This window comes from Equus caballus, chromosome 5 (assembly GCF_041296265.1).
Source record: "Equus caballus isolate H_3958 breed thoroughbred chromosome 5, TB-T2T, whole genome shotgun sequence".
Classification (NCBI taxonomy): Eukaryota; Metazoa; Chordata; class Mammalia; order Perissodactyla; family Equidae; genus Equus; species Equus caballus.
This window is the reverse complement of record NC_091688.1, coordinates 57658415-57683380: the sequence shown is the minus strand read 5'-3', so window position 1 is coordinate 57683380 and position 24966 is coordinate 57658415. Positions and strand designations below refer to the sequence as shown.

The following is a 24966-nucleotide window of genomic DNA, read 5'->3' as shown; positions in this document are numbered from 1 at the left end:
ATCACTTTTATGCCTGCTGTCCACATGCAGGTGGCTCTGCCCTCAGGGCTTGGAGGCGTGAGCAGGCCCCCATGGCACATTTGACAATGCTGGCACGGCAGCAAGACGGAGTGGGGGTAGTTGGGCAACTCATTCTACTGAACCCAGGGTGTCTGATCAATTCTCCTCGTGGTGCTGACAGTTTCATCTCTCATAATTTAAAGACAGAAATGAGAAAAACTCCTCCCCTGAACCTAATTCCAGACATCCTGCCTTGCAGAAGTGGAAGTGACAGAGACCCTGAGAGGAGCTGGCCTTTACAAAGCCACTGACATCCAGGACCCAAGCAGATGAGGGCCCTGAACCTGTTGGGAAAGCAGGTTTTAGAAACGTCCCGAGAAGGGTTAGAAATGTCCAGAATAGGTCTCCATGAGCAGAGACTCTCAATGAGCAACAGCTCCATAGGAAAGGGAGGCTAATTGGGGCTAAATGGGACTAATTATATTTTGTTAACAGATGATAGCCAGAAAGCAGAAGTCCTCAAATTGCACTTTACTTCCAAATTCTCAGTCAAGAAGACTGATGTTCAGGCTGGAAAAGCAGAATTAGTGCTGGTTAGAGGGAATGAAGCCGTGTAGAACTGCTATGAGCAGCCTTCACATACCCCTCACAAATGTAGAGTCCCCACGCAGCAGGATTTAGCCCCCTCGCTGCATGCCTCCGATACTTCTGAGATGCCCAGGGTGCCAGGCTGCGAACGTCTGTCTACCGCCCACATCTTCCCTTGCTGCTAATGATAATCAAGAGACTAACCCTCTTGCAGGCCACAGCCATCCAGTTCCACCGCTGGTACCACCAGGCAAGGCTCGGGGAGAGGGGTGCCAGCTGCCCTCCGCCTTTGCATCTGAAGCACGGGATGCAGCATTCCCTAAGTCCCTCGGCACACAACTGGGACCCATCAACCCTGCCTCCGGGACACAAGCTGCACCAGGGCAGGGAGTTCTGTCTGGTTTTTTTGTCACTATGTATCCCCAGGGTCCGGGTCCCTGGCAGATAGCAGGAGCTCATCAATCTGCAACTGTCAACAAGTCTTTACTAAACATTCCAAAATAAAAGAGGAACAAGGCGGAGAATAAGTAACAACAGTACAAAGATGTTGCTAATTTCGGGGTTCTCAGGCCCAGATTTCCAATGTCTTTGTACAAATTACAAAAACGTAATTGAGCAGGCCCATGGTGTTCGTTGCATGTAGAAGATGCCTGTATGGGAAGTGACTTGCCTTCATGCTGCATTGGAACAAGAAAGATCTAAAGTGAAAGTATTATAAGCAGAATTAGCCAAATATCAGGGTGGCAGAAAAGGGAAAAGAAAGTCTGAAGCCGACAGTGTAGGTGATTCCATTAGCCTGTGAGGTCAACACAAAAATCAGGAGTGTCAGGGTTCGGCAAAAATGTGGATATTTAATGCTGTGCAACTGCTAAACTACGCGTTTTTTGTTGAAGAAACTAAAATGATTAGCTCACCAACAGTCTATAATTATATGTCCTTTTGGCTTAAAGTGAAAAGAAGAAAAATAGATTTCCAGCAGAACTCAATGATTATTGTTTACGATCCATACTTCTCATCACTTTAGTTTTTCATCAGTCAATAAAATTAATTTAATCTTCCCAAAAAAAAGAAAGTTCATTGGCTGACAAAATAGAAAAAGTGAGTCCCCCCTCCCTGCCCCACGGGTGGACAGACGCATTGGAAGGAGACCCCACTTGGTGGGCAGAGGGCTTGGTTAGTAGGTGGTACCTTGGTGTGAAAGAAAGAGTGATGCCTTTCTCCTGGTGGGGGCAGCCCCACACCAGGGTGGACATGGCCCTGTTCTTGGACACATGGCTTTGTGTTACCCCTTGGCCAGGAGCCTGTGTTCCATGAACAAGCTGCACTGTCCCTACAGGGCTCCCTCCCTCCCGTCAGGTGGCACGAGCCAGCACAATTGTCCATTTGCAAGCTCCCTGGAGTCAGGTTTGCTTTACCTGGAACCCTGGCTATGCCTAACCAGAGGCCTGGAAAGGGCCTGCCTCCTCGTGCTCATTTCCTATCCCAGCACCTGCTCTTCTCTGTTGATTGACAATAGACATCCACTCCCCCCAGGAAAGCCAGCCCTCCCCCAGGCCTGAAATCTTGTCCTGTGGTGACCAGTAGCACAGTCCCATCAGAACACAAAAGTCCAAAAGGCTTTGGGGTCATGAGTCTTCAACAATGCCGCTTGAAGGACAGAAAGGGTCCCATGAGTTACAGCGCTCCAAGTGTCCTCAGTCCTCTTTTAGAGTCTCTCCTCCAGGGAGAGGTGAGTCCTCTGCCTGAGTGTCCCTCACAGTCTCCTGGGCCTCAGCTCCTGCGAACAATTGCTCAGGCAAAAAATACTCTCAACTCCGCAAGAGTAAGCAAATGCTGTAATTCACTACATTCTTGTAGAGTTAAGAAATATTTCTCCCCTTCTCTGAAAGCAAGACGGTAGAGACTTAGCTCAGGCTCAATCGTATGCAAAAACACACGCTGTCAAACCAAAATATTCATCCAAACCTAAAATCACCATCCAGAGAGCACACACTGGGCACTCACTTCACCTGTGTGTAAGTACATAACAAATGACCCAGGAAGTGGACCCAAGGGTTGACTGTTCAGAAGGATTCAACTTACCATTTCATTTCTGGACAAAGATCAATGCAGGTTTGAGTGGCAGTTTCCTCACATTCTGCTCGTGATTTCAGAGAAAACGGTGGGTCCCAGCTTCATCCAGGACACACCCATTACGAAGAAATAACCAAGGGAATATGGAAGAGCTTCTTACTACTGGAAGTGGCGTCAAGTTTCTTGGCCTGAAACCATTTAAACCCTTGGGTGCTAAGAGATCTTGCAAAGGTCATTGCTGTGTTCTGTCAATAATCTTTGAGGGACCGTAGAGAACAGCTGGTGCTATAAGATTAGACCCAAGCAAATGTTGTCCTGAAAGTAAAAAATGGAAGAAGAGGAACTCTGAAAATCACAGAATGGCGAACGACCTGGATTCTGGGCAATGTTTATGAATGAATTGTTTAAAAGGAAATTTATGAGCATCTATGAAAGGAAATAGTGATTGCTAGGAGCCGGTATAGATTCACCCATGATGTTAAGGCACAGTAATGATTTTTCTCTTTCTGAAAGGACTATTAAGCTCAGGGAATTCGGAGCCAGCATCTGTGTTTCAGGAAGAGAGCAAGACTGTTCACTTCATCTCTGACCCTACAAAGTAGGGGCTGTAAATTGGCTGCCGTGGTTCCCTGTGCTTTGTTTGGCTCTGCCCAGCATTTATGACACTTTTGATTCAGCTGCCAACATTTAAAAAGAGGGAGCATGGCAGATCATACTCTTGCCCTAATTATTCACCACACTCCCGCCAATGGCCATGTGAGCAGCAATGTCTCCCCGTGAGATTTGGGGGTTGGGGGGCGTTTATCCTCTTTCGGTCGCTCTGGCTTGGCCAGGGTCCTTGCTTTGGCTGGTGAGTGTGAGCAGGAGTGACCTGTGCTACCTGGGAGCAGATACTTGAAGAAGAATCACATGGGTCTGTGGGCTCTCTTTTCCTTCTGCCATGAGGGGGCACGTCCGGGATGGGGTCTGCTCTTCAGCCTGGATCTGGAATAAAAAGGCACACAGAGCAGAGCCATAGGCGCCAATACATAACAGGAACAGAAATGAACATTTTCTGTACATTTACTGTTATCTTTACTCTTATGAGCCACTGCTTTTTGGGGCTGTTTGTTACTGCAACCTAACCTAGACAAATTGACTGATAAAGGAGATATCCCATAAGAATCTGGGTCTTCCACTTTCTTAGAGTCAGAAGATCCAGTGACACTGGACCCCAGGGGCCCATGGAAACAGATGGCTGGAGACGAAAGGTGACCCACTTTGTATGGAGACCAGTCTCCTCCTCCCACTATGCTTAGATGGCTTGTTAGCCCTTCTAAGCTTCTAACTCAAACTTCCACGCCAGCCATGTATAACGAGAGCCACAGAGAGCCTGGAAAAGCCAATCATGGGCAGTAATACCCTCTGTTTCAGGCATCTGTCAAATCCTCCACATGGCTTGCTCTGCTTCCAACTGCACTCACACACCCACCTTCTGTGGTCCACACTCCAGCCTTGGAACTTCTCTATGCTCCTTGAATGCAGAAGATTCTCCCACAGCACAAACCATATGAGAAACAATGGCTGTCTTGAGCCTCTTCCAGCTTTCATGACTCATTGCTGGAAGCCAGACCTCTAGAGTTCACTCACTGCTCAGCACACCCTGAGACACCCCACTGTACTCTCCTCCCATTCCTGGAGCCCTCAGCAAGTGCTCCATGGGTTGGTGAGCGTGGGAGATGATGGAAATGAAAGTATCAAGAGTTCTGCTGCTACGTGGACACTGTTGCATGGTGCCAAGTGTCTGGGAGCAAACCAAGGGTCTTGGAAGATCTACTGCTGACATTTGGGTGGCTACAGCTACCCATTGCTGACATCCCCCTGTCTTTCTTGGCCTCTCCTAACTGGAGAATGCCAACTCCACTCATCTGAAATGCAACTGCATCGCCTAGACACCCTAAATGTCCCCTCTCTGGCTACCCCTCAGATGCCCAGACTCTAAACACTCAGGTTACAACATGACAGACTTGAGTACTGGGGCCTCCCAAATGCCCTCCCTTTTTCCGGATCCCAAGGCTCCTGGCATGTTTGTAGGCGCCGGTTTGTGGCAGTGATTCATCAAGGTCCACCATCCCTGCAGGGGCCCTGCTGGATAGTGAGAGAATGCAGAGCTCAGTGGATTCAGAGATGCCACTGCTTGAGACCAGTGCCTTCTCCTGGAGCCCACAGTTTTATGAAACTAGACCCAGATGGCACCCACCCCCTCGCCTGGCACAGGGAGGAAGAAAGTGGAAACAGCTTCTCAGGCTCCCGTTGTCTAGAGCTAGGCCATGCGACTTGTGTTGTCTCCCAGGAGTTAGGGCTGGGATCCTGGACCACCCCGCACATCTTGATATATTTGCCTCATCTGGCCTCTAATCTCACACACATGCCAATCCAGTTTACAGGCTGCTGCCAGAAAGGACCTTATAAAATGTACTCCTGATTGTGCCATTCTCCTGCTTGGCCCTCTCTTGCCTGGTTCCCATCGCTTTCAGGATACAGTTCAAGCTTCTTAGCATAACAAGCAAGTCTGTTCATGATCTGGGCCCCACAGGCCTTTCTGCCCGCCTCTACCCCACTCCCTGCCTGCCCGCGAGTTCACGCCGTATCAGACTGCTCAGGGCTCCTCAAACCACCGGGCCGCGGCACGTCTCCTGGTCTCCCTGATGCCAGGAACACTTCTTCTGGCTTCTTCTCCCAGTCAGTTTCTCCTGGGTGTTGCCTCCTTTGGCAAGCTTCGCCCAACCCCTCAGGCTAATTTCGATGCCCATTCCCTGAGCTTCTGAGCACCCTTGGCTCCCTGTCACAGAGCAGTTCTCTGCTGCCACCTGCGGCCCACACCCCCATGACTTCTCTCGGGGGCTCCACATGTCTAGTGTATGTACTGTCTCTGGCATAAATAATACTTTACATAATATTAAAAATTGCGAAAAGATGGGGCGGGCCCCGTGGCCAAGTGGTTAAGTTCTTGCTCTCGGCTTTGGTGGCTCAGGGTTTTGCCGGTTCGGATCCTGAGCATGGATCTGGCAGTGATTATCCAGCCATGGGGAGGCAGTATCTCACATAGCAGAACTAGAAGGATCTACAATTAGAATATACAACTATGTACTGGGGGGCTTTGGGGAAAAGAAGAAAAAAAAAGATTGGCAACAGATGTTAGCTCAGTGCCAATCTTTAAAAGAAAATTGTGAAAAGAATCATCCCACATGTATCATTCTTTCTTCTCCCCACCCTCCCCCCCATCTACTCCAAACCTTATTGTTTCCCCCATGAATCCTCGTGTGTATAATTAGGAAGACAATCCTTGGGATTGTTCGTTCATTCATCAAACATGTATTGTACCTCTACACTGTGCTAAGTGATGGGGCCACATGGGAGCTTGCATTCTAGTAGAGTGAGAAAGATGGCAGATAACTCTGGCCTGAATAATAAGCTGGTCAATAAAGACCATGTCTGGAGGTGATGTGTGCTGTGAAGACAAATGTGACAGTCCCAGGCGGATAGTGCTGGGCTAGCAAGGGATTTGCTCTTCTATTTAGAGTCATTTGGGAAAGCATCTCAGATAAGACGGCAGGTGAACAGAGACCTGAAGAAAATGACAAGGCACGCAGATGTTTGGGGAAGAGCATTCCACGAAGGGGGAACAGCAAGTTCAAAGTTCCTGAGTTAGTTAGGCTCACGCTAACTGCCCAACGATTCCCCAGCTTCGCAGTAGAAACATGGCACCGTAAATGTCGATTTCTCACTCAGGCCCCAGGCCAGTGGTAGGTTGCTGGTGGATGGGTGGCAGTCTTCTTTTGGACCCAGAGACTTAAATGCCTTCTATTGGTGGCTTTTGCATTTCCAAGAGTCTCAAAGACCTTCCCATTAAGATGGGGAGGGGGAGATGGAGAGTAAAGAAGGCGCAGACGGCTCCTAAGACCCACACCCCCCAGCCGGAAGTGACAAGCATTGCTTCCTCTTGTGTTCCATTGGTGAGAACCAGTCATGAGGCCACATCCCAGTACCAAGGGTCTGACTGGGCGGCTGCCTCCCAGCAGCAAGGCCGCTCTGTGGATGGGCATTTTTGGGGGCCAGGCAGCCACCTCTGCCTGTGAGTGGGGACTGTGCCTGGCAGTTCAAGACTCAGGGAGGAAGCTGATGTGGCTGGGGCAGAGAGAGCCAGATGGAGCAAACAGGTCAGTGAGGTAACATGGAGGGTGGTAGGCAGATGATGTAGGGCCCTGTGGGTCACTTTAAGGACTTCAGATTTTACTCTCCTTGTAATGGAAGCCCTTGGAGGATTCTGAGCAAGGCAGAGACATGAAATGGCTTGTTTCAAAGGTGCCCTCTGGCTGCAGCATGGACAATAGACTGCAGGGGGACAAGGGGGGACCAGGTGGGCAGGAAGGAGGCTGGAGAAGTCATGCAGGGATGAGATGATGGTGTCCTGGACCAGGTGTGAGGGCAGGGTCAGTGCGAGCCCTCCCAGAGAGTTACCCGAATGGGACAGGCCTGACACCTCAGAGCTATAACTCCTGCTTTCTAGGCAGAGGGCTGGTAAAGGGTCATAAAGTATTTTAGGCTTTACAGGCCATACAGCGTCTGCTGCAACTAAACTCTGCTGTTGTAGCGTGAAAACAGCCATAAACAACATGTAAATGAATGAGCATGGCTGTGCTCCAATAAAGCTTTATTTATAAAAACAAGTAGTCAGCCTGCAAACAAAATTTGCTGACCCTCCTAAACCAGTCACAAATGATGCTGGTCTTCTCTTGTCACATATTCCTGTTTAAGACATTGGTGCTGCTTGCACAACGTGGCTGAGAACTCTGTCACTGCTTAACGTTTGTGTGACGGCCACTCCCACTAAACTGAATTTCTTGTAGTAACACTTGTGGCGTAAGAATGAATCACGGCTTCCTGCTGTATTTGAGCAAGTTCTCTCTTGACAAAGGAAATGGCTTTTGGCAAGACCTTTGTATTATAGTTCAGGCTCATCAGCTATTCTTCTATAACTAAATACCTTTATTATGTGTAATTAAGGCAGCAACTGAGAAAAGATGCAAATGTGTTCTTGAAAATCTGACTTCACAGCAGCTGGGAGTCTTGCAACCTTTTAAAAGAGCAGGTTTAAACTGAAACACATTTGGCATGTGTCAAAATGGGAAAAGGAGAGAATAAAAGCTAAAGAAAGGAATTAAAAGGTAAGGGAGCTCCAGCTTAGTGTTCCGGAACACATCCCAGTCTAGCGGTCCCCTGTGAGCCGAGCCGGCTGCAAACTCCAGGGAGCGTCCTCGAGGCCAAGCCAGCTCTGCCCCTCCCAGTGGCTACCCTGCCCCGAAGTTAAGCCCTGTAGCAGCAGAAATATCACAAGCTGCTGCTTTTCCAACTTTATCGGGTATTTTCTTTTTCAGAATTTCTTCCATCTCTTTGAGTGGCTGGGCTGTATAGTGTAACAAGACAGGGCAAGTGGAAAACAGGAAAGGAAGCAGGAGAAAGGAAGAGAATATCTCTTCATCTCATCTACGATGGGGAATGGAAGTCAGAAACGACCCATTCCTCTAGCACGGCTCTGTCCAATAGAACTTCCTGTGATGTTGAAAATGTTCTGTATCTTCACTATTTAATATGGTGGCTATTGAGCACTTGAAATGTGGCTAGTGGGACTGAGGAACGGCAATTTTATTTTAATTAATTTAAATCTAAATGTCCATAGCTACTTGTGGCCAGTGACCACTGTATGGGACAGCGTGGCTGCAGCGTGTTGGTTAAGGACTTCGGCCCAGGAATCAGACAGACCCAGGTTTCCATCCTGGCTTCCCATTACTAACTGTGACCGGACAAAGTACCTAGTGCCACTAACGCTTGGTTTCCTCGTTTGCAGGCTGGGGACAACTGTGCCCGCCTCATGGAGTGGTTGTGAGAATGAGGTGAGAGAGTGGAGATGCCACGCAGTGACTGGCAGAGGCAAATGCTCGATAAATATTCACTATTTTTGTTATTCTCTAGGAAGCTTCTCGAGGGACCCATGACCACCTTCCAGATGTTTCAGAAAGGTGGTCCTAAGGCACCTGTGCTTGTCTCTCCCACCGAGGCTTCCTTGACCTTAAGTGAAACCGCATAAAGTTGACTTGGGAGAGGAACGAAGCGGGGAGCAGAAAGAGAGCCAGTGGTCACCCAACCAGACCTGTGACTACCTCTAATCACCTTTGAGACTTTCTTGGGGAAGCAAAGACTGCTAGTTTCCCACTCAGTCTTTGTCTGGCAACGTGCCCAGATAAAAGACCATATTTCCCAGGCTGCCTGCAGATAGAGGTGATGAATAAGATGTAGGCAGAGATTTTTAACTTTGACTTTTAGGAAGTCTTAAGAGAGGTTAGACAGTTTGTATGTGCCCTTCCTCCTTTCATCCCTTCACCATTACTCCTACTTCCTTTCTGGAATGCAGACATGATGGCTGGAGCTCTAGTAGCCTTAAGAAGGCGTCTTTGTGGATGAAAGCCCTAAACTACTAAGTATAGCAGAGCAAAATAAAAGAGGCCTGGGTTCATGAGCACTGTGAAACCATCCTACAGCCTGGGACTGCTCACCTCCAGATTTCTTTTATGTAAAAGAAAACTCCATATCATATTTATGAAATTATTCCTTTTATTTTTCTTATATGTAGCAGAACCTAATATCAGCTGTGGCTAATTATTCCTAAGCAGTGATTAATTCTACAATTAGTCACTTTAATGGCATATATTTGGTGAAAGAGCAAGCTTGAGAAAATCATTTCAGTCCTTGTTCCTCCTTTCTGCCTGCAGGGGGCACCTGAGCCTGGAAGTGACATTAGAAATCATCTATTATGGTCAATCTTTTTTTTTTTAAATCATCATAAAGTCTGTTCGTTATGTGCTCTCCCATGGATACTAGATTTCAAAATCAATTCTCCCCCACTGATTAAGCTCTAATTGGTTTACTCATCATGACAAACATTTAACAACCATAGTGGATATTAGTCATTTAGGGAATTCTCCTAATAGAATAAGGTCTCTGAAGACCTGATACTTGCTGTTTCTGTCCGATAGCAGCTGGATGTGAGCACAGAAAGCTTAAGATTAGCAAACTGGATGGTCCTACAGGAGATTCTGCATCTGGAGTGAGTGATACACAGCAGCAGCCATGGTTTGGAATTCGTTCCACTGGCAGAAGCATCCCGTATCCTAGAGTGGTGCTTCTAGTGGGTCTGTGTGTGGTGTTCAGTGCCACCCCAACTGGGCTGCTACTGTGGTGGGACCTTGGCTGAGTGCCTCGATGCTCAGCTTTCTCTGGTTCCTGCCCATTGTCAGAGCCTGGCCCTCCTGCTTTTCCGTTTCTTCTGGAGCTAGCTGACATCTTTCGAATGCACTTATTTTTTTGCTTAAGTCAATCGGACTTGTTCTCTATCCTTTGCCACCAGGAGTCCTGACTGATGCACCTGCTGAGCAACGTGATTTCACCTCTGATATCACACAGAATTGACATCCTCCCAGCCAGATCAAGACAGAGTGCTTACAGTAGCCAGTGCAGCCTGAACTGGGTAAACGCACACTTTCTTTTGAGCTTTTACAAGCAGTCAGAGTAGTTTGCTCCAGTTCTCCCACTATGAATCCCTAGGACTAGGACCTCCAGCCTGGAAACCACTGCTATCATTGCATTTCCTCATCTTACAGATGACAAATGGAATCCCAGAGAGCTGAAGTGACTTGCTGCGTACGTCAAGCTATAGAAAGAACTTTCCAGGGAGGGTTGCTGGCTGTTCTTTCGTGCACTGTACTTGGCCTGTGGAGGTGACCTTTCAAGGAGCTCAAAGTCAGGTAGGAGAGATGGGTGATTCGAATGGATGCAAAAATCCCACCCTTCTGGAGAAGAGCTTGGGGAGAACCAAAAAGACCCAAACACCATGAAAAAGGGCAGGTAAAGCTGTTCAGAAGGTGATCCATAAAGAAGAGTGAGAAAGAGAGGAATGGGCCTTAAGCATCAAGAGCTCCAGCACGGTCGCCAAAAGCAGGGACTTGATGAGGCAGCTGGCAGTCCTGCAGCTATTGACCTCCGTTTGGGACCAGAGAGGAAGTTGTGCCCAGAACAGGGTGGGGTTCAAAAGTGGGGACCCAGGAAGAAGTTTGGTGGAAAGCTCGCCAAGTCAGAGGGTGAAATCAATATATGCTTGTGTCCTGATTTAGGGATGTGCGATCAGAAACACCTGAACTTGCAAAATAGACTTTTGAAAAGATTATTCACTTTAAAAAATGGCTCTTCACTTGAAAGAGAGAGAGGCGTTTCTACTTCCTAGGCTGTAAAATTTTGCTTTGCTTATTGATTTTCGACAACAACATTTTAAAGGGGTGTTATTATCCCCTTTCACAGATTAGAAACCAGGGCTCCGCTGGATTAAGTCACCAGTCAAGGGTACACTGCTTGGAAGAGGCAGGCCCAGATCCAGGTGGTGTCGGTGACTGGCTCCAAAGGTCATGTTTCCCGTTCTACCAGGCTGCCTCCCATAAAGCGCCTTTAAATAATGACACTCAAAATGCATTTGGAAGGCACTTCTAATTGAAGAGACTCAATTCACAAAGATTAGATTTGCATGCAATTTTGAGAACACATCCTTCACACAAAACATTATGCAACAATACAAGGATAAATAGCATGGATCCCATACAAAAAAAGCGGAAAATAATAGAGGAAGTGTGGTTAATTAATGCAGTAGGAACTGAAACGCTACAAGAGCGGAAGAGCGCGCGTTCCTGGAATATGATACAATAAGCGGCTTCGTTAGGAAGACAACTTATGTGGTAAGAGAGATAATAGCAAGAGAGGGAAATGTAAAAACAAATTAGTCCACTAGAAAACACTGATTTGAAAATATTTATAATAATTGATTTGTAAGAAATCTCTACAATAAACATCCATGGAACCATTGCTTTTAGAGACCCTAAAAATTAGGTCAGCTTCTCTGGGTTGGACAGGACTCGGTGTGCTTTTCCTCTTCCGGGAAAGTGACAACCTGGGCATTTTCAAAGGCCCCCTTTAGTTTATAATTCTAAGGTTCCGCTTATGGACCCTTTCTATGACTGTCATTTTTTAGAGCTGGTTAACTCAGTGGCTTTATTTTTTTCCCTCTAAATTCCCCACAGGACTTTAACTCAATCAGACCACACTTGGAGTCTTGTGCGCTTTCTGGGCACCACCTTTTAAAAGGGACATTGACCTGTTCCGCCTCCAGAGAACAGAACCAAGACAACTGGGTGGAAGTTGCTCAGAGATAAATCCCGACTCAACAGAAGCAAACCGTGTCTCCTGCCATCAGAGCCTCTGACAATGGAAGTGGCTGCTTTGGAAACGGTTTGCTCCCAGGCATTGAAACGCTGAAGCAGGGGGTGTTTTAACAGCTGTCAAAGAGATTTTTATTTTTTTACTAAGATCCCTTTACTTTAAATTCCAACACTGTATGATTGCTTGATCACAGAACTCTTCAATACGTTTTGCCAAGTTGATAGCTCCTTCTTAGTCCTTTTGTCTGGAGCATTAGCCTCTTCTCGTCCCACACCAAAAAAAAATTGGCAAAAACATATAGAATGACAATAACAGTCACAACATTGAAGTCTTGTTGTTGTCCGACTGTGCCACGTTCCCTCCACTGGGGAAGAAGGACACGCTGTGGCCTGTTGATTATCAAAGTAGAGGTCTGGAGGCCACTCAGGGTGATGGTGACAGCACAGCACTGACACCTCCAAATGGTCCTTGGGCAGGTCCAAGCACAAGAACAAGGGCAGCTGAGGCCAAGTGAGGCCATACGTCCTCTTCTAGTGTCCCCAACTTGCTTAATGGTGCCTCTTTCCATATAGAGACATGATGCCTTCCTCTCCATACCCCATCCCACACCACCATCCTGCCCAATTTCCATCCATCTTCACTGTCTCTGCGCAAATCCAAGCCCCACCGCCATCTGTCATCTGAACCTGCACCCCCGCCATGTGGGCTTGCTCCAATTTATTTTACACAAATCGGAACCTTCCTGTCACCCCGCTGCTTATGTTTCTCAGTGGCTTCCCACTGCTATTGGGATGAAGAATCTGGGCCTCAGCCCCACCTGTGTGGCACCGTGAGCTTCCCCATTTCTGTCTCACTTTGTGCCCGGACCCCAGCCCTTGCTCTCTGTTCCAGTCACACTGACCTTCCTTCCACCCACCTGTCCTGCCACCACAGGGCTTTTGCCCCTGCTCTTCTCTTGGCCTCGGGGGATGCTCTTCTCAGCCCTCTTGGCCTAGTAAAAGCCTCCCTGTCCTTCACATCCGTACCAAGAGGCTTCCCCTGATCTTTCTGCCCAGATTGTGTCCCTGGGGCCCACGGTCACAGCACCCACACCTTTCCTTCCCATTTGCAGCTTCTCCCTTTGCAGTTGTCTCTCTGTTTCCGTGATGATTTAGTCTCTTCAAGGGCAGGAGCCATGTCTGGTGTGCTCGGCGTGGCATCCCCTGAATGAATGAATGAGGAGAAGAAGCTGTGTGAGGGGCTCTGTACTCCCAGTGGCTTCCAGTGGTCTAAGAGCCATCTAGACACAGGGGGTGGTCATCCATAGGGTGCTCTCCTAAATCCCTGCCCCCACCACCCTAAACCTCTGTAACCACCATGTCAGAAAGTCTATTGCTTGGTTAAGCATCATCCTCACATTTTAGTCTTTGTAATGCAATTAAGGGAGGTGACAGTGTCCCTAACACTTGCATTTAACCAACAGTTCAGTCTATTCCTAAAACTCTCTCTCTAGCAAGAAAAGTTTGAGTTAAAAGAGAATATTGGGCAGCCAGAGGGTGGAGATGATGGAGAGATCTAGAAAGGAAAGGGAATGGTGTAGGTACTGGATGTCACACACTCTTGGTGCCCCACGGCCTTTCCACATGAGGTTCCTGCTGTCTGAAAAGTGCTCCTTTGCCACTTGTCAAAATCCTAATCATCCATCAGAATCAAGCACAAGAGACCTGTAGAAGCCTTCACTGGCTGCCCTAGCAGAGTGGCTTCCTCCTCCTCCGAGCTGTCAGGGTACCTTGTCCATACATCCACCATTACTGCGTTCATCACACCAAAAGTTGCAAAGATTTGTTTACATGATGTCTGTCTTACGTAGCCGGGAGCTCTTTGAGAGCAGCGCCCTAGCTTCACCCCTTTGCATCCCCAGTGCCCGTCAGAGTACATGGCTGTGTTAGGACTTTTGGTTGCAAGTTATAGAAATCAACTTGATCTCCTCACTTAAGAAAAAAGGACGAGCCGCTCTTGTTTGCTCTGCGTGCGCCGCCTCACTGTACTTCCTCTCTTCTCTCAAAAGTGGGACAGCCTTGTGGGTGGGCTCCTCACAGACACTAAGCCAATAGATGTGCACTAACCACTGCCTGTAAGCACTTGAGGAGGAAGGAGAGAGGGAGGCCGAGAGGAATGGGTGGGGAGGGGCGATGCTGAAGACCAGCTGAACTTCTTCACCACTTAGTTCGAGGCCATCATGATGCTTCCAAACGCACCATGGCTTAGGGGTGCCTGGCCAGGGTCTCTCCTTCCCATTTTCCCTTCCTCTCTCTACCGTCTTTCCTCAGCTCTGTCAGTTCATCGAACTCAGGAAACTGAGCACACCGTGCTCACCAGCCCAGTGCGAATGCGGGGCTGGGGCAGCTTCGTGAGCCCTGATGTCTTTGGGTCCCAGGGAAGAGTGTGCAGCGTTTGAGGACCCCACCAGGGACATCTCCTCCCTGCCGGAATCTACCGTAGTCTTTTCTCAAGTCATCTTTACTTTTTAATTGCTCAATTTCTTTTCTTTGTTTTCCTAGTTAAAGGGTAACAAAGAATGAATTGGGTATTTCAGTCATTTGTGGTCATCCTTAATTTCATGGTCCTCTGCATTTATTAAGTCTTATTTCCTCTCCATGATCTCCTTTCCCCTGATATTCGTAAAAGCACATCTTATTCTCCTTAATTGCCTTGGCTGGTGTGATCTAATTCCGATTTTTAGCTGCTCTTATCTTTTCCCAGGAAGCTTCGCCTGTTGCAGCATATTCCCGTTTCATTCTCCCCTTTTCCCGCAGACAGGAGCGTCTTTCTTTCTCCGTGGCTCTCTTAGCCGTTTTGGAGGAAGTTGCACTGACTGTATTTTGCTTCTCCTTTAGAAGAAGCGCTGGGCTGGACTTTAATTATGGGAGGTACCCCCTTCTCCACTTGCTTCTCCCCTGAAAAACGCCCAGCTTTCTCCAGTCTTCCATCTGCAGCCAACAAAGAGCGCTGTGCCCCTAACTGCAGGTGATTCTTCCCATGGCTGTTTCACTGCTTGAACAGAAGGCTGTGCCTGGGGCAAGATGGAGGAGGGAAACTGTGCAGTCAGATGGGCTACCTATTAGCAGCTCTGGTACACAAACCAGTGGTGAAGCTAACAACTAAAAAGACGCTCCACACCTAGTGGGGTCAGTGCTGTGGATAATTAAGTGCTCGTTATCAATGACAGGGAAACTCCACTCCTGGTCTGTTGGGAGACAGATCTAAATGTCTACCCGACTGTTATCCATCTCTCCATTTCTGACCTGCAGGCACCATGATTATAGCTTCCCCTGTGTATTTTGCTTATTCTTCTCAGTTAACATCCATTTCGTTCTGCTTTGACTTGTGGTTAGTCATTTACGTGTCTCTCTCTCACATGACCAAAATTGAACTCATGATCTCACCCTTTTGCAACGTAAACATTCTTTGGATCCCCCGGTCCCCAATTCTATTAATATCATTCCCTAAATTATTTTGGAAATATCTCCAGTGTCCCTTCTTCCTCAGCCTCCACATGTAATTAGTTCACCAATTTGCATCTTTGATGTGTACCCTTTCCATTTGCTCTGGATGCCCTTGTTAAACTGCCCCGATTGCAGTGGACATTATGGTGGCCAACCCCCATCCAGCCCCCTTCTCTCCATAACCACATTATCTGCATCTCCCCATGTGCCGAAGGGAAGCTAACTCTGCCCATCATTCTAGGAATGGAGCATGTGGCTTAGGCCCAACCCAGTCAATGTAATTCCATCCCCTGGCTATTCTCATTGGTTCAGGGTGATCACATGACCCTGTTCAAGCCAATGAGATCAGGGAGGACATTTATTGAAGACTTTGGGAACAAAGAGGTTCCTTGTTCTTCTGAGAGAGCGTCCTAAAGTGGGCCATGAGGTGCTGGTGGCCATCTTTACCCCCATGTGGAAGAGCCTGCCTGAAAACGAAGCCAATACAGACAAAAGCAGGACTCAGAGATGGAGAAAAAGAGTCCTGATTTTATTGTTTGAGCTCATGGATCCAGCTGTACATGGACCACTCCTAAAACTTTGTCATACACCTATACCTTACATCCAGTCCATAAGCAACTCCCACCAGCACTGCCTTTGAGATATATCCATCATCCAACCCTTTCTTGTATGTCTGCTGCTACCTTCCTAGTCTTCTGGCTCAGACCACTGCAATAGCCTTCCCGCTGGTCTCCCTGCCTCCACTGCTATCCTTCTGTGCCGTTCTCCAAAGATTAGCCTGAGAGATCCTTTTAAAAATGGAAGTCAGATAATACCACTTCTCTGCTCAGAGCCCTCAAAAGGTCTCCATTCATGCCAAGATCCTTCCTTTGACTCACAGGCCCTGCAGTACCTGCCTGCTCCCCTCTGACCTCATCTCTTACCACACTCACCCTAGCTCAGCCCACTCCATCCTAACTAGCTTTCTAACTCCCACCTCAGGGCCTTTGCACTTGCTGTTCTCTCTCCGTGGAATGCTTTTCTACAAGATAGTTGCACAGTTTGCTCCCTCTTTCCTTCAGGGTTCTGCTCAAGTGTTGCCTATTTGCTTAGGCCATCCCTGACGATTCCTCCCCAAAATGGCACTTCCTTGTCACTCTGTCTCTCCTTGCCTTGCTTTTTTTCCTTTGTAGCACTTATCACCACCTGAAAAATTATATATTTACGTGGCTATTATTATCTGTATCTTCCCATTAGACTATATATCCTGTGGGAAACTGAGGCTGATTTGTTTGCTGTTATATATTCAGTTCTTAGAACAGCAACTGGCACATAGCATGTACTTAATAAAGTGTTGTCAATTTACAGACTGAATGAATAAATGAATAAATGAATGAGCTAATCACTTCTCTATTTTGAGGAAAGTATTTTTTTTTTTTTAGGGAAAGCACTCAATATTTCACCACTAAGTATAAGATTACCTGTTTTTGTGTGGACATATGTTTTCAATTCTCTAAGGTAAATACCTAAGAGTGGAATCGCCAGATCATATGGTAACTTTATGTTTAACCTCTAAAAAAATTTTTTTTATTGAGGTACAACTGACATATAACGTTATATTAGTTTCAGGTGTGTAACACAATGATTCAGTATTTGTATATATTGCAAAATAATCACCAATAACAAGTCTAGTTAATACCCATCACCATACATAGTTAGAGGTTTTTTTCTTATGATGAGGACTTTTAAGATCAACTCTCTTAGCAACTTTCAAATACGCAAAAAGCATTATTAACTATAGTCACTATGCTGTACATTACACCCCCAGGACTTTATTTTGTAACAGGAAGTTTGTACCTTTTGACCCTCTTCCAATACTTTAAGTATTTTCAGTTGGCTTTATGCCACTTGCAGACAAAGTGTTCCGATACAGCATTCAATTAATATTTGCTTAAAGAGTGGGCAGACGAATACCTTAGTTTTGGTCAGATTATAAGTTACATCCTCCTATAACCTGACCTATCAGGACCCCTTTTGAATCCCAAGGCAGTGTCACATACACTGCCCTCTTAGATACTCACATTGGTTTTGCCAGATAAACGGAAAATCTTGCCCTCCCCCACGTCACAGGGAAAATGTGGTTCGGAGGAGTTAAGTGACAGAGCAGGGCACAGAGCCCACGTTTCCTGGTTCCCGTCGTCCCACAATTCTTCCACATCTCAGTTTTGCATTTCTGTCCGCGGATCTGCAGCTTCGTGGCATGGCCCTCATCCACCGCCCCGGGGGAGTGCGAGGAAACTCTGGTCCATGTGGTCTCTATTTATCTAACATTTCCAATTCCCTCTCCTCTGAAAGCCAATAAAACTCTGAATTTTTCCCACATGAGACTGTGGGCTCTTTGGGAAAAAGAAAGACAAGCATATGGCTCTCAGGAAATCAAATCTGCCTGCGAGATAAAATTTCCCCTCTGTGAGTCAGCCCGTGTATAACATTCTTTGCAGCTGCCTTCTACATGTTGGGGGCACGGACAGGGGACGTGAGCTCCTGCCTCGAGGGGCCATGATACATGGCAAAAAGCCTTTCTGCAGCCCTGCTCGTCCAGAGTGGTTTCTTGTTTCCCCAGCTACTCCCCGCGGATGACATTAGCTCCTTTTTTAATTCCTTCCCCTCGCTACACACTCTGATGTTACTCACCAACCCCCAGTGGACATGTGGAGACTTATTCGGTTTCATACGTAATAGATAAAACAGCAGGGGTTTCTAATCGGAAAACATTTTCCAGGCTGCAAAAGGCTGCAGAAAACCACAAAGCTGCCAATACAGTTCAGAGTTTATTAATACATACTTGGCACAAGTTTGGCACCCAACACTGCCCTGTCCCCCATGGGGAGGGAAGAGGGATTTGTTACATTTTATAGACAAAACCCACAGTGGGAGGAGGCCGAGGATGCAGCCGCCTTTCCAGGGACCTTCTAGATGGCTTATTTGTTTGGTTTTTTAAAACAGCTTTATTGATGCATAATTGATACACAAAGAACAGCACATATTTAATGCATACAATTTGATGAGTTGGGATGTATGCAAGGACCCATCCTACCATCACCACGATCAGGATAATGGACGCATCCAAAACCTCCTAAAGTTTCCTTCTGTCCCTTTGTTTGTTTTTTGTAATCAAAAGAACACTTAAAATGACAGTACAGCCACTATGAAAACCAGTATGGAGTTTCCTCAAAAAATTAAAAATAGAACTACTGTATGATTCAGCAGTCCCACTTCTGAGAATACGTCCAAAGGAAATGAAAACACTGTGTCAACAGATATCTGCACCTGAATGTCATTGCAGCATTATTTACCATAGCCAAGACTGAGAAACAACCTCAGTGTCCATCGAAGGACGAGAGATAAAGGACATGTGGTAAATATACACAATGCAATGTTACTTAGCCGAAAAAATGAAGGAAACCCTGCCATTTGCAACAACTTGGGTGAACCTTGACAACATTATGTTAAATGAAATAAGCCAGACAAAGACAAATACTGTATGATCTCGCTTGTATGTGAAACCTAAGGAAAACCAAACCCACAGAAGCAGGGAGTAGAACGGTGGTTGCCAGGGCCTGAGGGGTGGGGGAAATAGGGAGATGTTAGTCAAAGGGTACAAACTTCCAGCCATAAGATGAGTCAGTTCTGGGGATTTAACGTACAGCACAGTGACTAAAGTTGCTGAGGAAGTAGAACCTAAATGTTCTCACCACACACACATGCAAAAAACAGTAATGATGTGAAATGATGGAGGTGTTAACCAACCTTATTGTGGGAATTATTTCACAATATATACAAATATCAGATCACATTGTACACCTTAAACATACATAACGTTATATGTCAATTACATCTCAATGAAACTGGGAAAAAAGAACACAACATGAGCTCTAGTCTCTTAAATTTTGAAGTGCACAATATCGCATTGTTAACTATAGGCATCGCATTGCACAGAAGATCTCTAGAATTTATTCATCTGGCATAACTGAGCTTTATACCCATTGAATAACAACCTCCCATCTCCTCTTTCCCCCAGCCCCTTAGCCACATTGTATTCCCTGCTTCTGTGAGTTTAACAATTTTAGACATCTCGTTTAAGTGAAACACGCAACTGGAGTTGTTTCCTTGTCTTGGCTATTGTGAGTAATGCACTCCTGTGTTCAGTGGAGCTTGCTCATTTATGAGACCCAGAGACACACAGGCAGTAGACTTCTTCATGTGAACAGTGTTAAAGGTGCCTTGGGTCTTCTTCTAATTATAAAACTCATGTCTGCAGTAACCCTGCTCTGACTTGCCCCAAGGCACATCATGGTGGTGTTTTTAAAAGGCTGCCAACTTTTTTGGGGGTGAGGAAAATTGGCCCTGAACTAATATCTATTGCCAATCTTCCTCTTTCTGCTTGAGGAAGATTGTCACTGAGCTAACATCCGTGCCAATCTCCCTCTATTTTGTATGTGGGACACTGCCACAGCTTGGCTAGATGAGCTGTGCATAGGTCTGTGTCTGGGATCTGAACCCATGAACCCCGGGTCACTGAAGCGAGTACACAAACTTAACAACTACACGAATTAGCACTAAGGCTGCCAATTCTTTGACATACTTCCCATGGAGAGGTGAGGTCTAGTTCCTTCCACTGGAATCCGGGCTCTGTGTCTCCTGCAACCAGTTGAGAGCAGTGGAAGTGACGCTATGGGAATTCTGAAGGCTGGGTCATAAAAGCCCAGGCAGCTGCACCTGCTTCTCTTGCCACGCTGGCTTTCTGGTGGCCCCCTCCCCGGACCCTCCTTCTCAAAAGGAAGCCCCACACTGTGGGGAGTCCAGTCCCATTGAGAGGCCGTGTGGGGTGCTCCAGTCGACAGTTCTCTAGCCTTCCCAGTGCAGGCATCGGGCCTGCCAGTGAAGTCACCATCTTGGACATACATCCCCCAGGACCAGCTCTCCCAGTGCCCAGCAGCTCTCCAGCCATGTGAGTCTTCTCTGGGGGACTACAGACATGGCAGGGCAGGGAGCAACCATGCCCACAGATGCTGTGAGCAGAATAACATGGTGGTCATTTTATGCCACTAAGTTTAGGGTGGTTTGTTGCACATTCCAAGAGCTGGACCTCCCAGGACCCCTGGCCTCACCTCCCCACACCTCAGTCAAATCTGTAGAGTCGACTGCAGGAAAGGCTCCTTTTCCATTGCTTTAAATTCTGCAGAAAGAGCCAGGCCTCACAGCAGTCAGCACTGAGCTGCTCCTGCTCTGAACAAAGCCTCCTGTGACTTGCTACTCGGCCTGCCTGCCCTCCTCGGGGTCTCCGACCTCTTCTCCTCTTCCCCCATCCCCACTCGCTCCTCTGGGCCTTTGCTCGCTGTTTCTTCTGCCTGGAGTGCTCCTCCCCCGTGTATTCACCCGCCTCACTGGGGCCACACTCTCTAACAGTGCATGCCCCCATCCCAACTTGCACTCTCCCTTTCCCATCTCATTTTTCTCCTGAATTTTCACTATCTAAATACTTACATGTTACTTATTTATGGTGCTCATTATCTGTGTCCCCACTAGAATGTAATTTCAATGTGGGCAGAGAGACCTCCCAGGGCCTGGGACAGCAGCCTGCTCAAGGAAAGTAGGCAGTCAACAAATATTCATTGACTGAGTAAAGGAATATCATGTAACAAAGTTTTGGCTTTGCTTTTATCCTGAGAAGCAAACAGAATATGTGCCTGCCACAATAAATATCTGTTAAATGAGTAAGTGGAAGACCTGAAGACTGGATCATAGTACGAATTTCATCCTCCCCCCCAACCTCCCTGTCCAGCTTCACTGCCTGTCTCTCCCCTCTGCAAACAGGAGCGCAAATTCCCCGGGCACTGAGCTCTGTGCTTTGCTCCTGCCTCCTGCCGGGCCCTCTGCCTGGAATGTCCTTCATCCACAGACCTCTTCGTGAACTTGCACCCTGTTGGTCTTTTAAGATCCAGCTCAGGTACCACCTCTCCCAGCGGGAGCCTCTTTGATCTCCCTGAATTCTGCCTGAACCTGTCTGTGAGGTTTCTCACAGGTACTGTGGTCCCTGGTGCCTGTCTCACCTCCCTCACCAGTCTGAGATCCCTGGGAGGACACGACTCCATGTGCCCTGCTCATCTTTGTAGCCCCCACTCCCCTCCTTGCCCATGGGTACAGCCTTGGATACAGATGTGAGATAAGGACGGGGAGTTTGGGGCCGTAGCAGAGGGGAGGGGTAGGAGAGGAGGTCGGGAGAACGCCATGCTCAGATTCTGAGAACTAAAATAGTAGGTGTAGAACCAGCTGACACACCCTAGTGACAGGAGAAGAACACAGGTCTTGGAATCAGAGAATCTGGGCTCATCTCCTGGCTAAGTCTCCATAGAAATTCACTTAACTTCTCTGGGCCTTGGTGTCTTCATCTACAAAAACACTTATACTGCAAGGATATGGTGTGGATGAAAGAATATTACTTTTGAGGAGAGAAAGTGTAAACTGAAAAACACGATGCAAATACAGTTTATATGCAAAGGTTAGGTGTTCTAACAACCTCCAGTGGAAAATTAGCAAGGGTGCAGTTCAGATTATGGCCAGGAGGTGGCAGCAGCAGGCAGGCACTTTGACAAGGTCCTTTGAAATAAAGCAGCCCTAGAAACTGCGGGAAGGGATAGATTTACTGGGCGCCCCTGAGGGTGACCGCTCTTTTTGCCCAGCTCCCTGACGCTGAGGAGATTGCCCTCTCTCTTGGTGTGGGATCTGGCAGTGGCTGAACTAAATCCCAGAAACCTTCTCTTGATGATTTTCCCATACATTTTTCACAGGCTCTCATCACAACGCTGTCCTGAACTTTCCGGCGTATACTGTAGGTTTCTCATCAGTGCCTTTATCTGGCCTTCATCACAACCTCTTGAGCTAAACTGAACAAGCAGAAGGATTGCCCCGTGCCCCACCTCGCCATTTTAAACACGACAAAACAGGCTCAGCGAGGGCTTTGAGGACTGCACAGCTAGCAAGCAGGAAAAGTTAGAAATCACATTTTAAACCTGGGTCTTCTAGCTTGAATTCCATCCCACCACCAATTCTTTCATCTTCTCCGTTCAGTTGTTCATACAACCGTCATTTATTGGGCTCTTGCTGTTTGCTGAAGAGCTGCGTGGACTTCCAGCTCCTTTAGGCCGTGGTGGACCCCGCCCCGGGCCTTGGCCAGCGGGCGCCTCCGTCCGGCCGTCCTGCTCTTCTCTGGGTCAGGCTCTCGCTCTGTCTCCTCTACTCTGGGCAGCTGGCACCACCTCCCTGTGTCCTGGGCTCCTGTTCCCAAGCCCAGCAGCAGGGAGGGGATCGGTTTCCCTGTGTCCCTAGCATCACAGCTTCTTAGTTCACAAATTCACACTTTAGCTAAGCAATCCTGAGAAATAAACAAGGGGAGGAAGATGACAAAAAGGAAAAGCAGAGAAAAGTAATACATACCTAAGAAATCTTATTAAAGTCCCCGACTTTCTTGCTGGAGAGTATTCAGAAGCCCTGAGAGCCTCAAGCTTTCTGGGTTTATTTCTGATGGCAAAGCAGCTCGATTTTGTCCCCTCCCTTAAGTAGGCCCCTCTATCGGGAACATAGTGGTGAACAGGGAAGAAAGCTGATGTTTGTTGAGGGTCTCCCAGGGGCCAGGCACTACCCTAGACACTGGACACGTCATCTCATTTGACAATCACAAAAAGCTTGAGAATGAAGTATTGTCCTCTTTTACAAAAGTGGAAACTGAAGCACAAGGACCTTAAGTGCATGCCCAGATCCACAGACCCAGCACATGGCGGGGCAGAGTCAGTCTGGGTCAAAGCTCTCTTCTCTATAATCACGTGATTGTACAGCCGGTGACAGAGCATCACATACCCTTTCTTCTTCAGAGGCATTTACCCCTTGGGGGACTTCCAGGCTGGGTGACTCTCATTTCAGGAACCCAGACTTCACACAGGAACTGTTTCCGTGGGTTGATTCTGTCCCCCATGCCGTGTGGGCGGGACAGACAAAAGGAAAAGAAAAAGGATTTGCTCAGGAAGATTTGACACCTGCAGAGGAGTAGACCCTCAGGGACAGGAGTCTCCCACCTCGGAGGATGCATTGGTGTCTGGTTGCCTGAGGCTGCCCTGATAAGAACACCCACGTCATTTCTTGGCCATGAAAATGGCTGCGGATGCTGATGCTGATTCCGATGTGACCACCCAGGTACAACCAAGCTAAACGTCAATGGGACTGGGCTGCAAACAGACACATGGTGTGGCCTTTCTGAGCATCCCTGAAGCCACGGCATACTCAGTTTTTAGTGTAAGATGCTACATACACACTTGGCTCCTTGTTCCCATTTCCCACCTGGGCTTGTTGGAAGGTCTAACGAGGGCACAGCGGAGCCAGCAAGGAGCAGAGATGGAGGTTATGTAGGAAGGTGAGGCTGGACCCAGTGATTCCTAAGCTGAGGCGGCTCACAAGGTGTAGGAGGCAAAGCTGACCCCTTGCCCTCAGGAGGAAGCAGAGGCGGCCCCAGAGTTTGAAGCACAGGTCCCAGAGGCTGGGGGTTAGGTTGCTGACTCAGACAAGGGGAGTAGGCACATGCCAGCGCCTCCCTGGGCTCAGGATGCTCAACTGAAATGTGGAGAGGAGACCAGATTGCTACCTGAATTTCTTTCCGCTCTAACATCCAACAATTCAAGACATTTAGTCAGGTGTGAACTGCCACAGTGTTGACACAACCTGATCCTCGCTAGCGCTTGACATTGACACAGAGAGAAGGAGGTGGGAGTCAGGGCCAAAGGGGTTTCACTAGCCAGGGAATAGGAATTGACCCAAAAGCAAGACCTCCGAGAATGTTGTCTTCTCCTCCTCCTCTGCTTCTTACTGTCTTCCCTTTAGTCTGTTTCCCCAAGAGTCTTAGTTTGGGTAAGAAAAAGAGTCAGGTAAGATAGAGCAAGAGACACCCCCTAGACTGCAGTGAGTATGCTGAGGGAGAAACTGGAATGACTCATCCATCGGATTTTCCCCGGAACCTCACACACGAAGGCAGGGGCTGGCTGGGCCCACCCTCCGTACTGGGAGCTTTTGCCTAAGTGGGAGGCCCACTTAGAATTAAAAAGAAATCAATTGGAAAGCAATACATGTTCAATTTAGAAACATTAGAACAGCAACAACAACCAAAGACAGCAGAGCGATAGCCATTATCCCACACGCAGGGCCAACGCCAGGTGGACAGCCTTCCAAGAGACGCACACCTGGCACACACTTTTGGAGAAACAAAAACTACCTTATATTGTTTATTGTGACCTTTTCTTCTGCATTCAGTTCATCATATCGTGATTTACTCCACCAATTTCCTCCTCTTGAACATTTAAATTGTTCCCAATTTTGACTTATAAAAAGTATATAAACTTATAGCCAAGTCTTATTATTTCCTTAGGATAAAATCATTGTTGCAGACTTGTTAGGTCAAAATGTAAATATTTTTGATCTTCTGATTCACACTGAC

General features: G+C 47.4%; 1 long non-coding RNA gene across 1 annotated transcript in view; it reads right to left on the bottom strand.

Annotated features, from left to right (window-relative positions):
* Nucleotides 1-12068: 12068 nt before the first annotated feature.
* LOC138924100 (uncharacterized) overlaps nt 12069-24966 on the bottom strand; it is an 80127-nt gene continuing 67229 nt past the window's right edge. Inside the window, exon 4 of the long non-coding RNA XR_011438727.1 lies at nt 12069-13163. This is a non-coding gene — a long non-coding RNA (uncharacterized lncRNA). The remainder of the gene's footprint in view (nt 13164-24966) is intronic.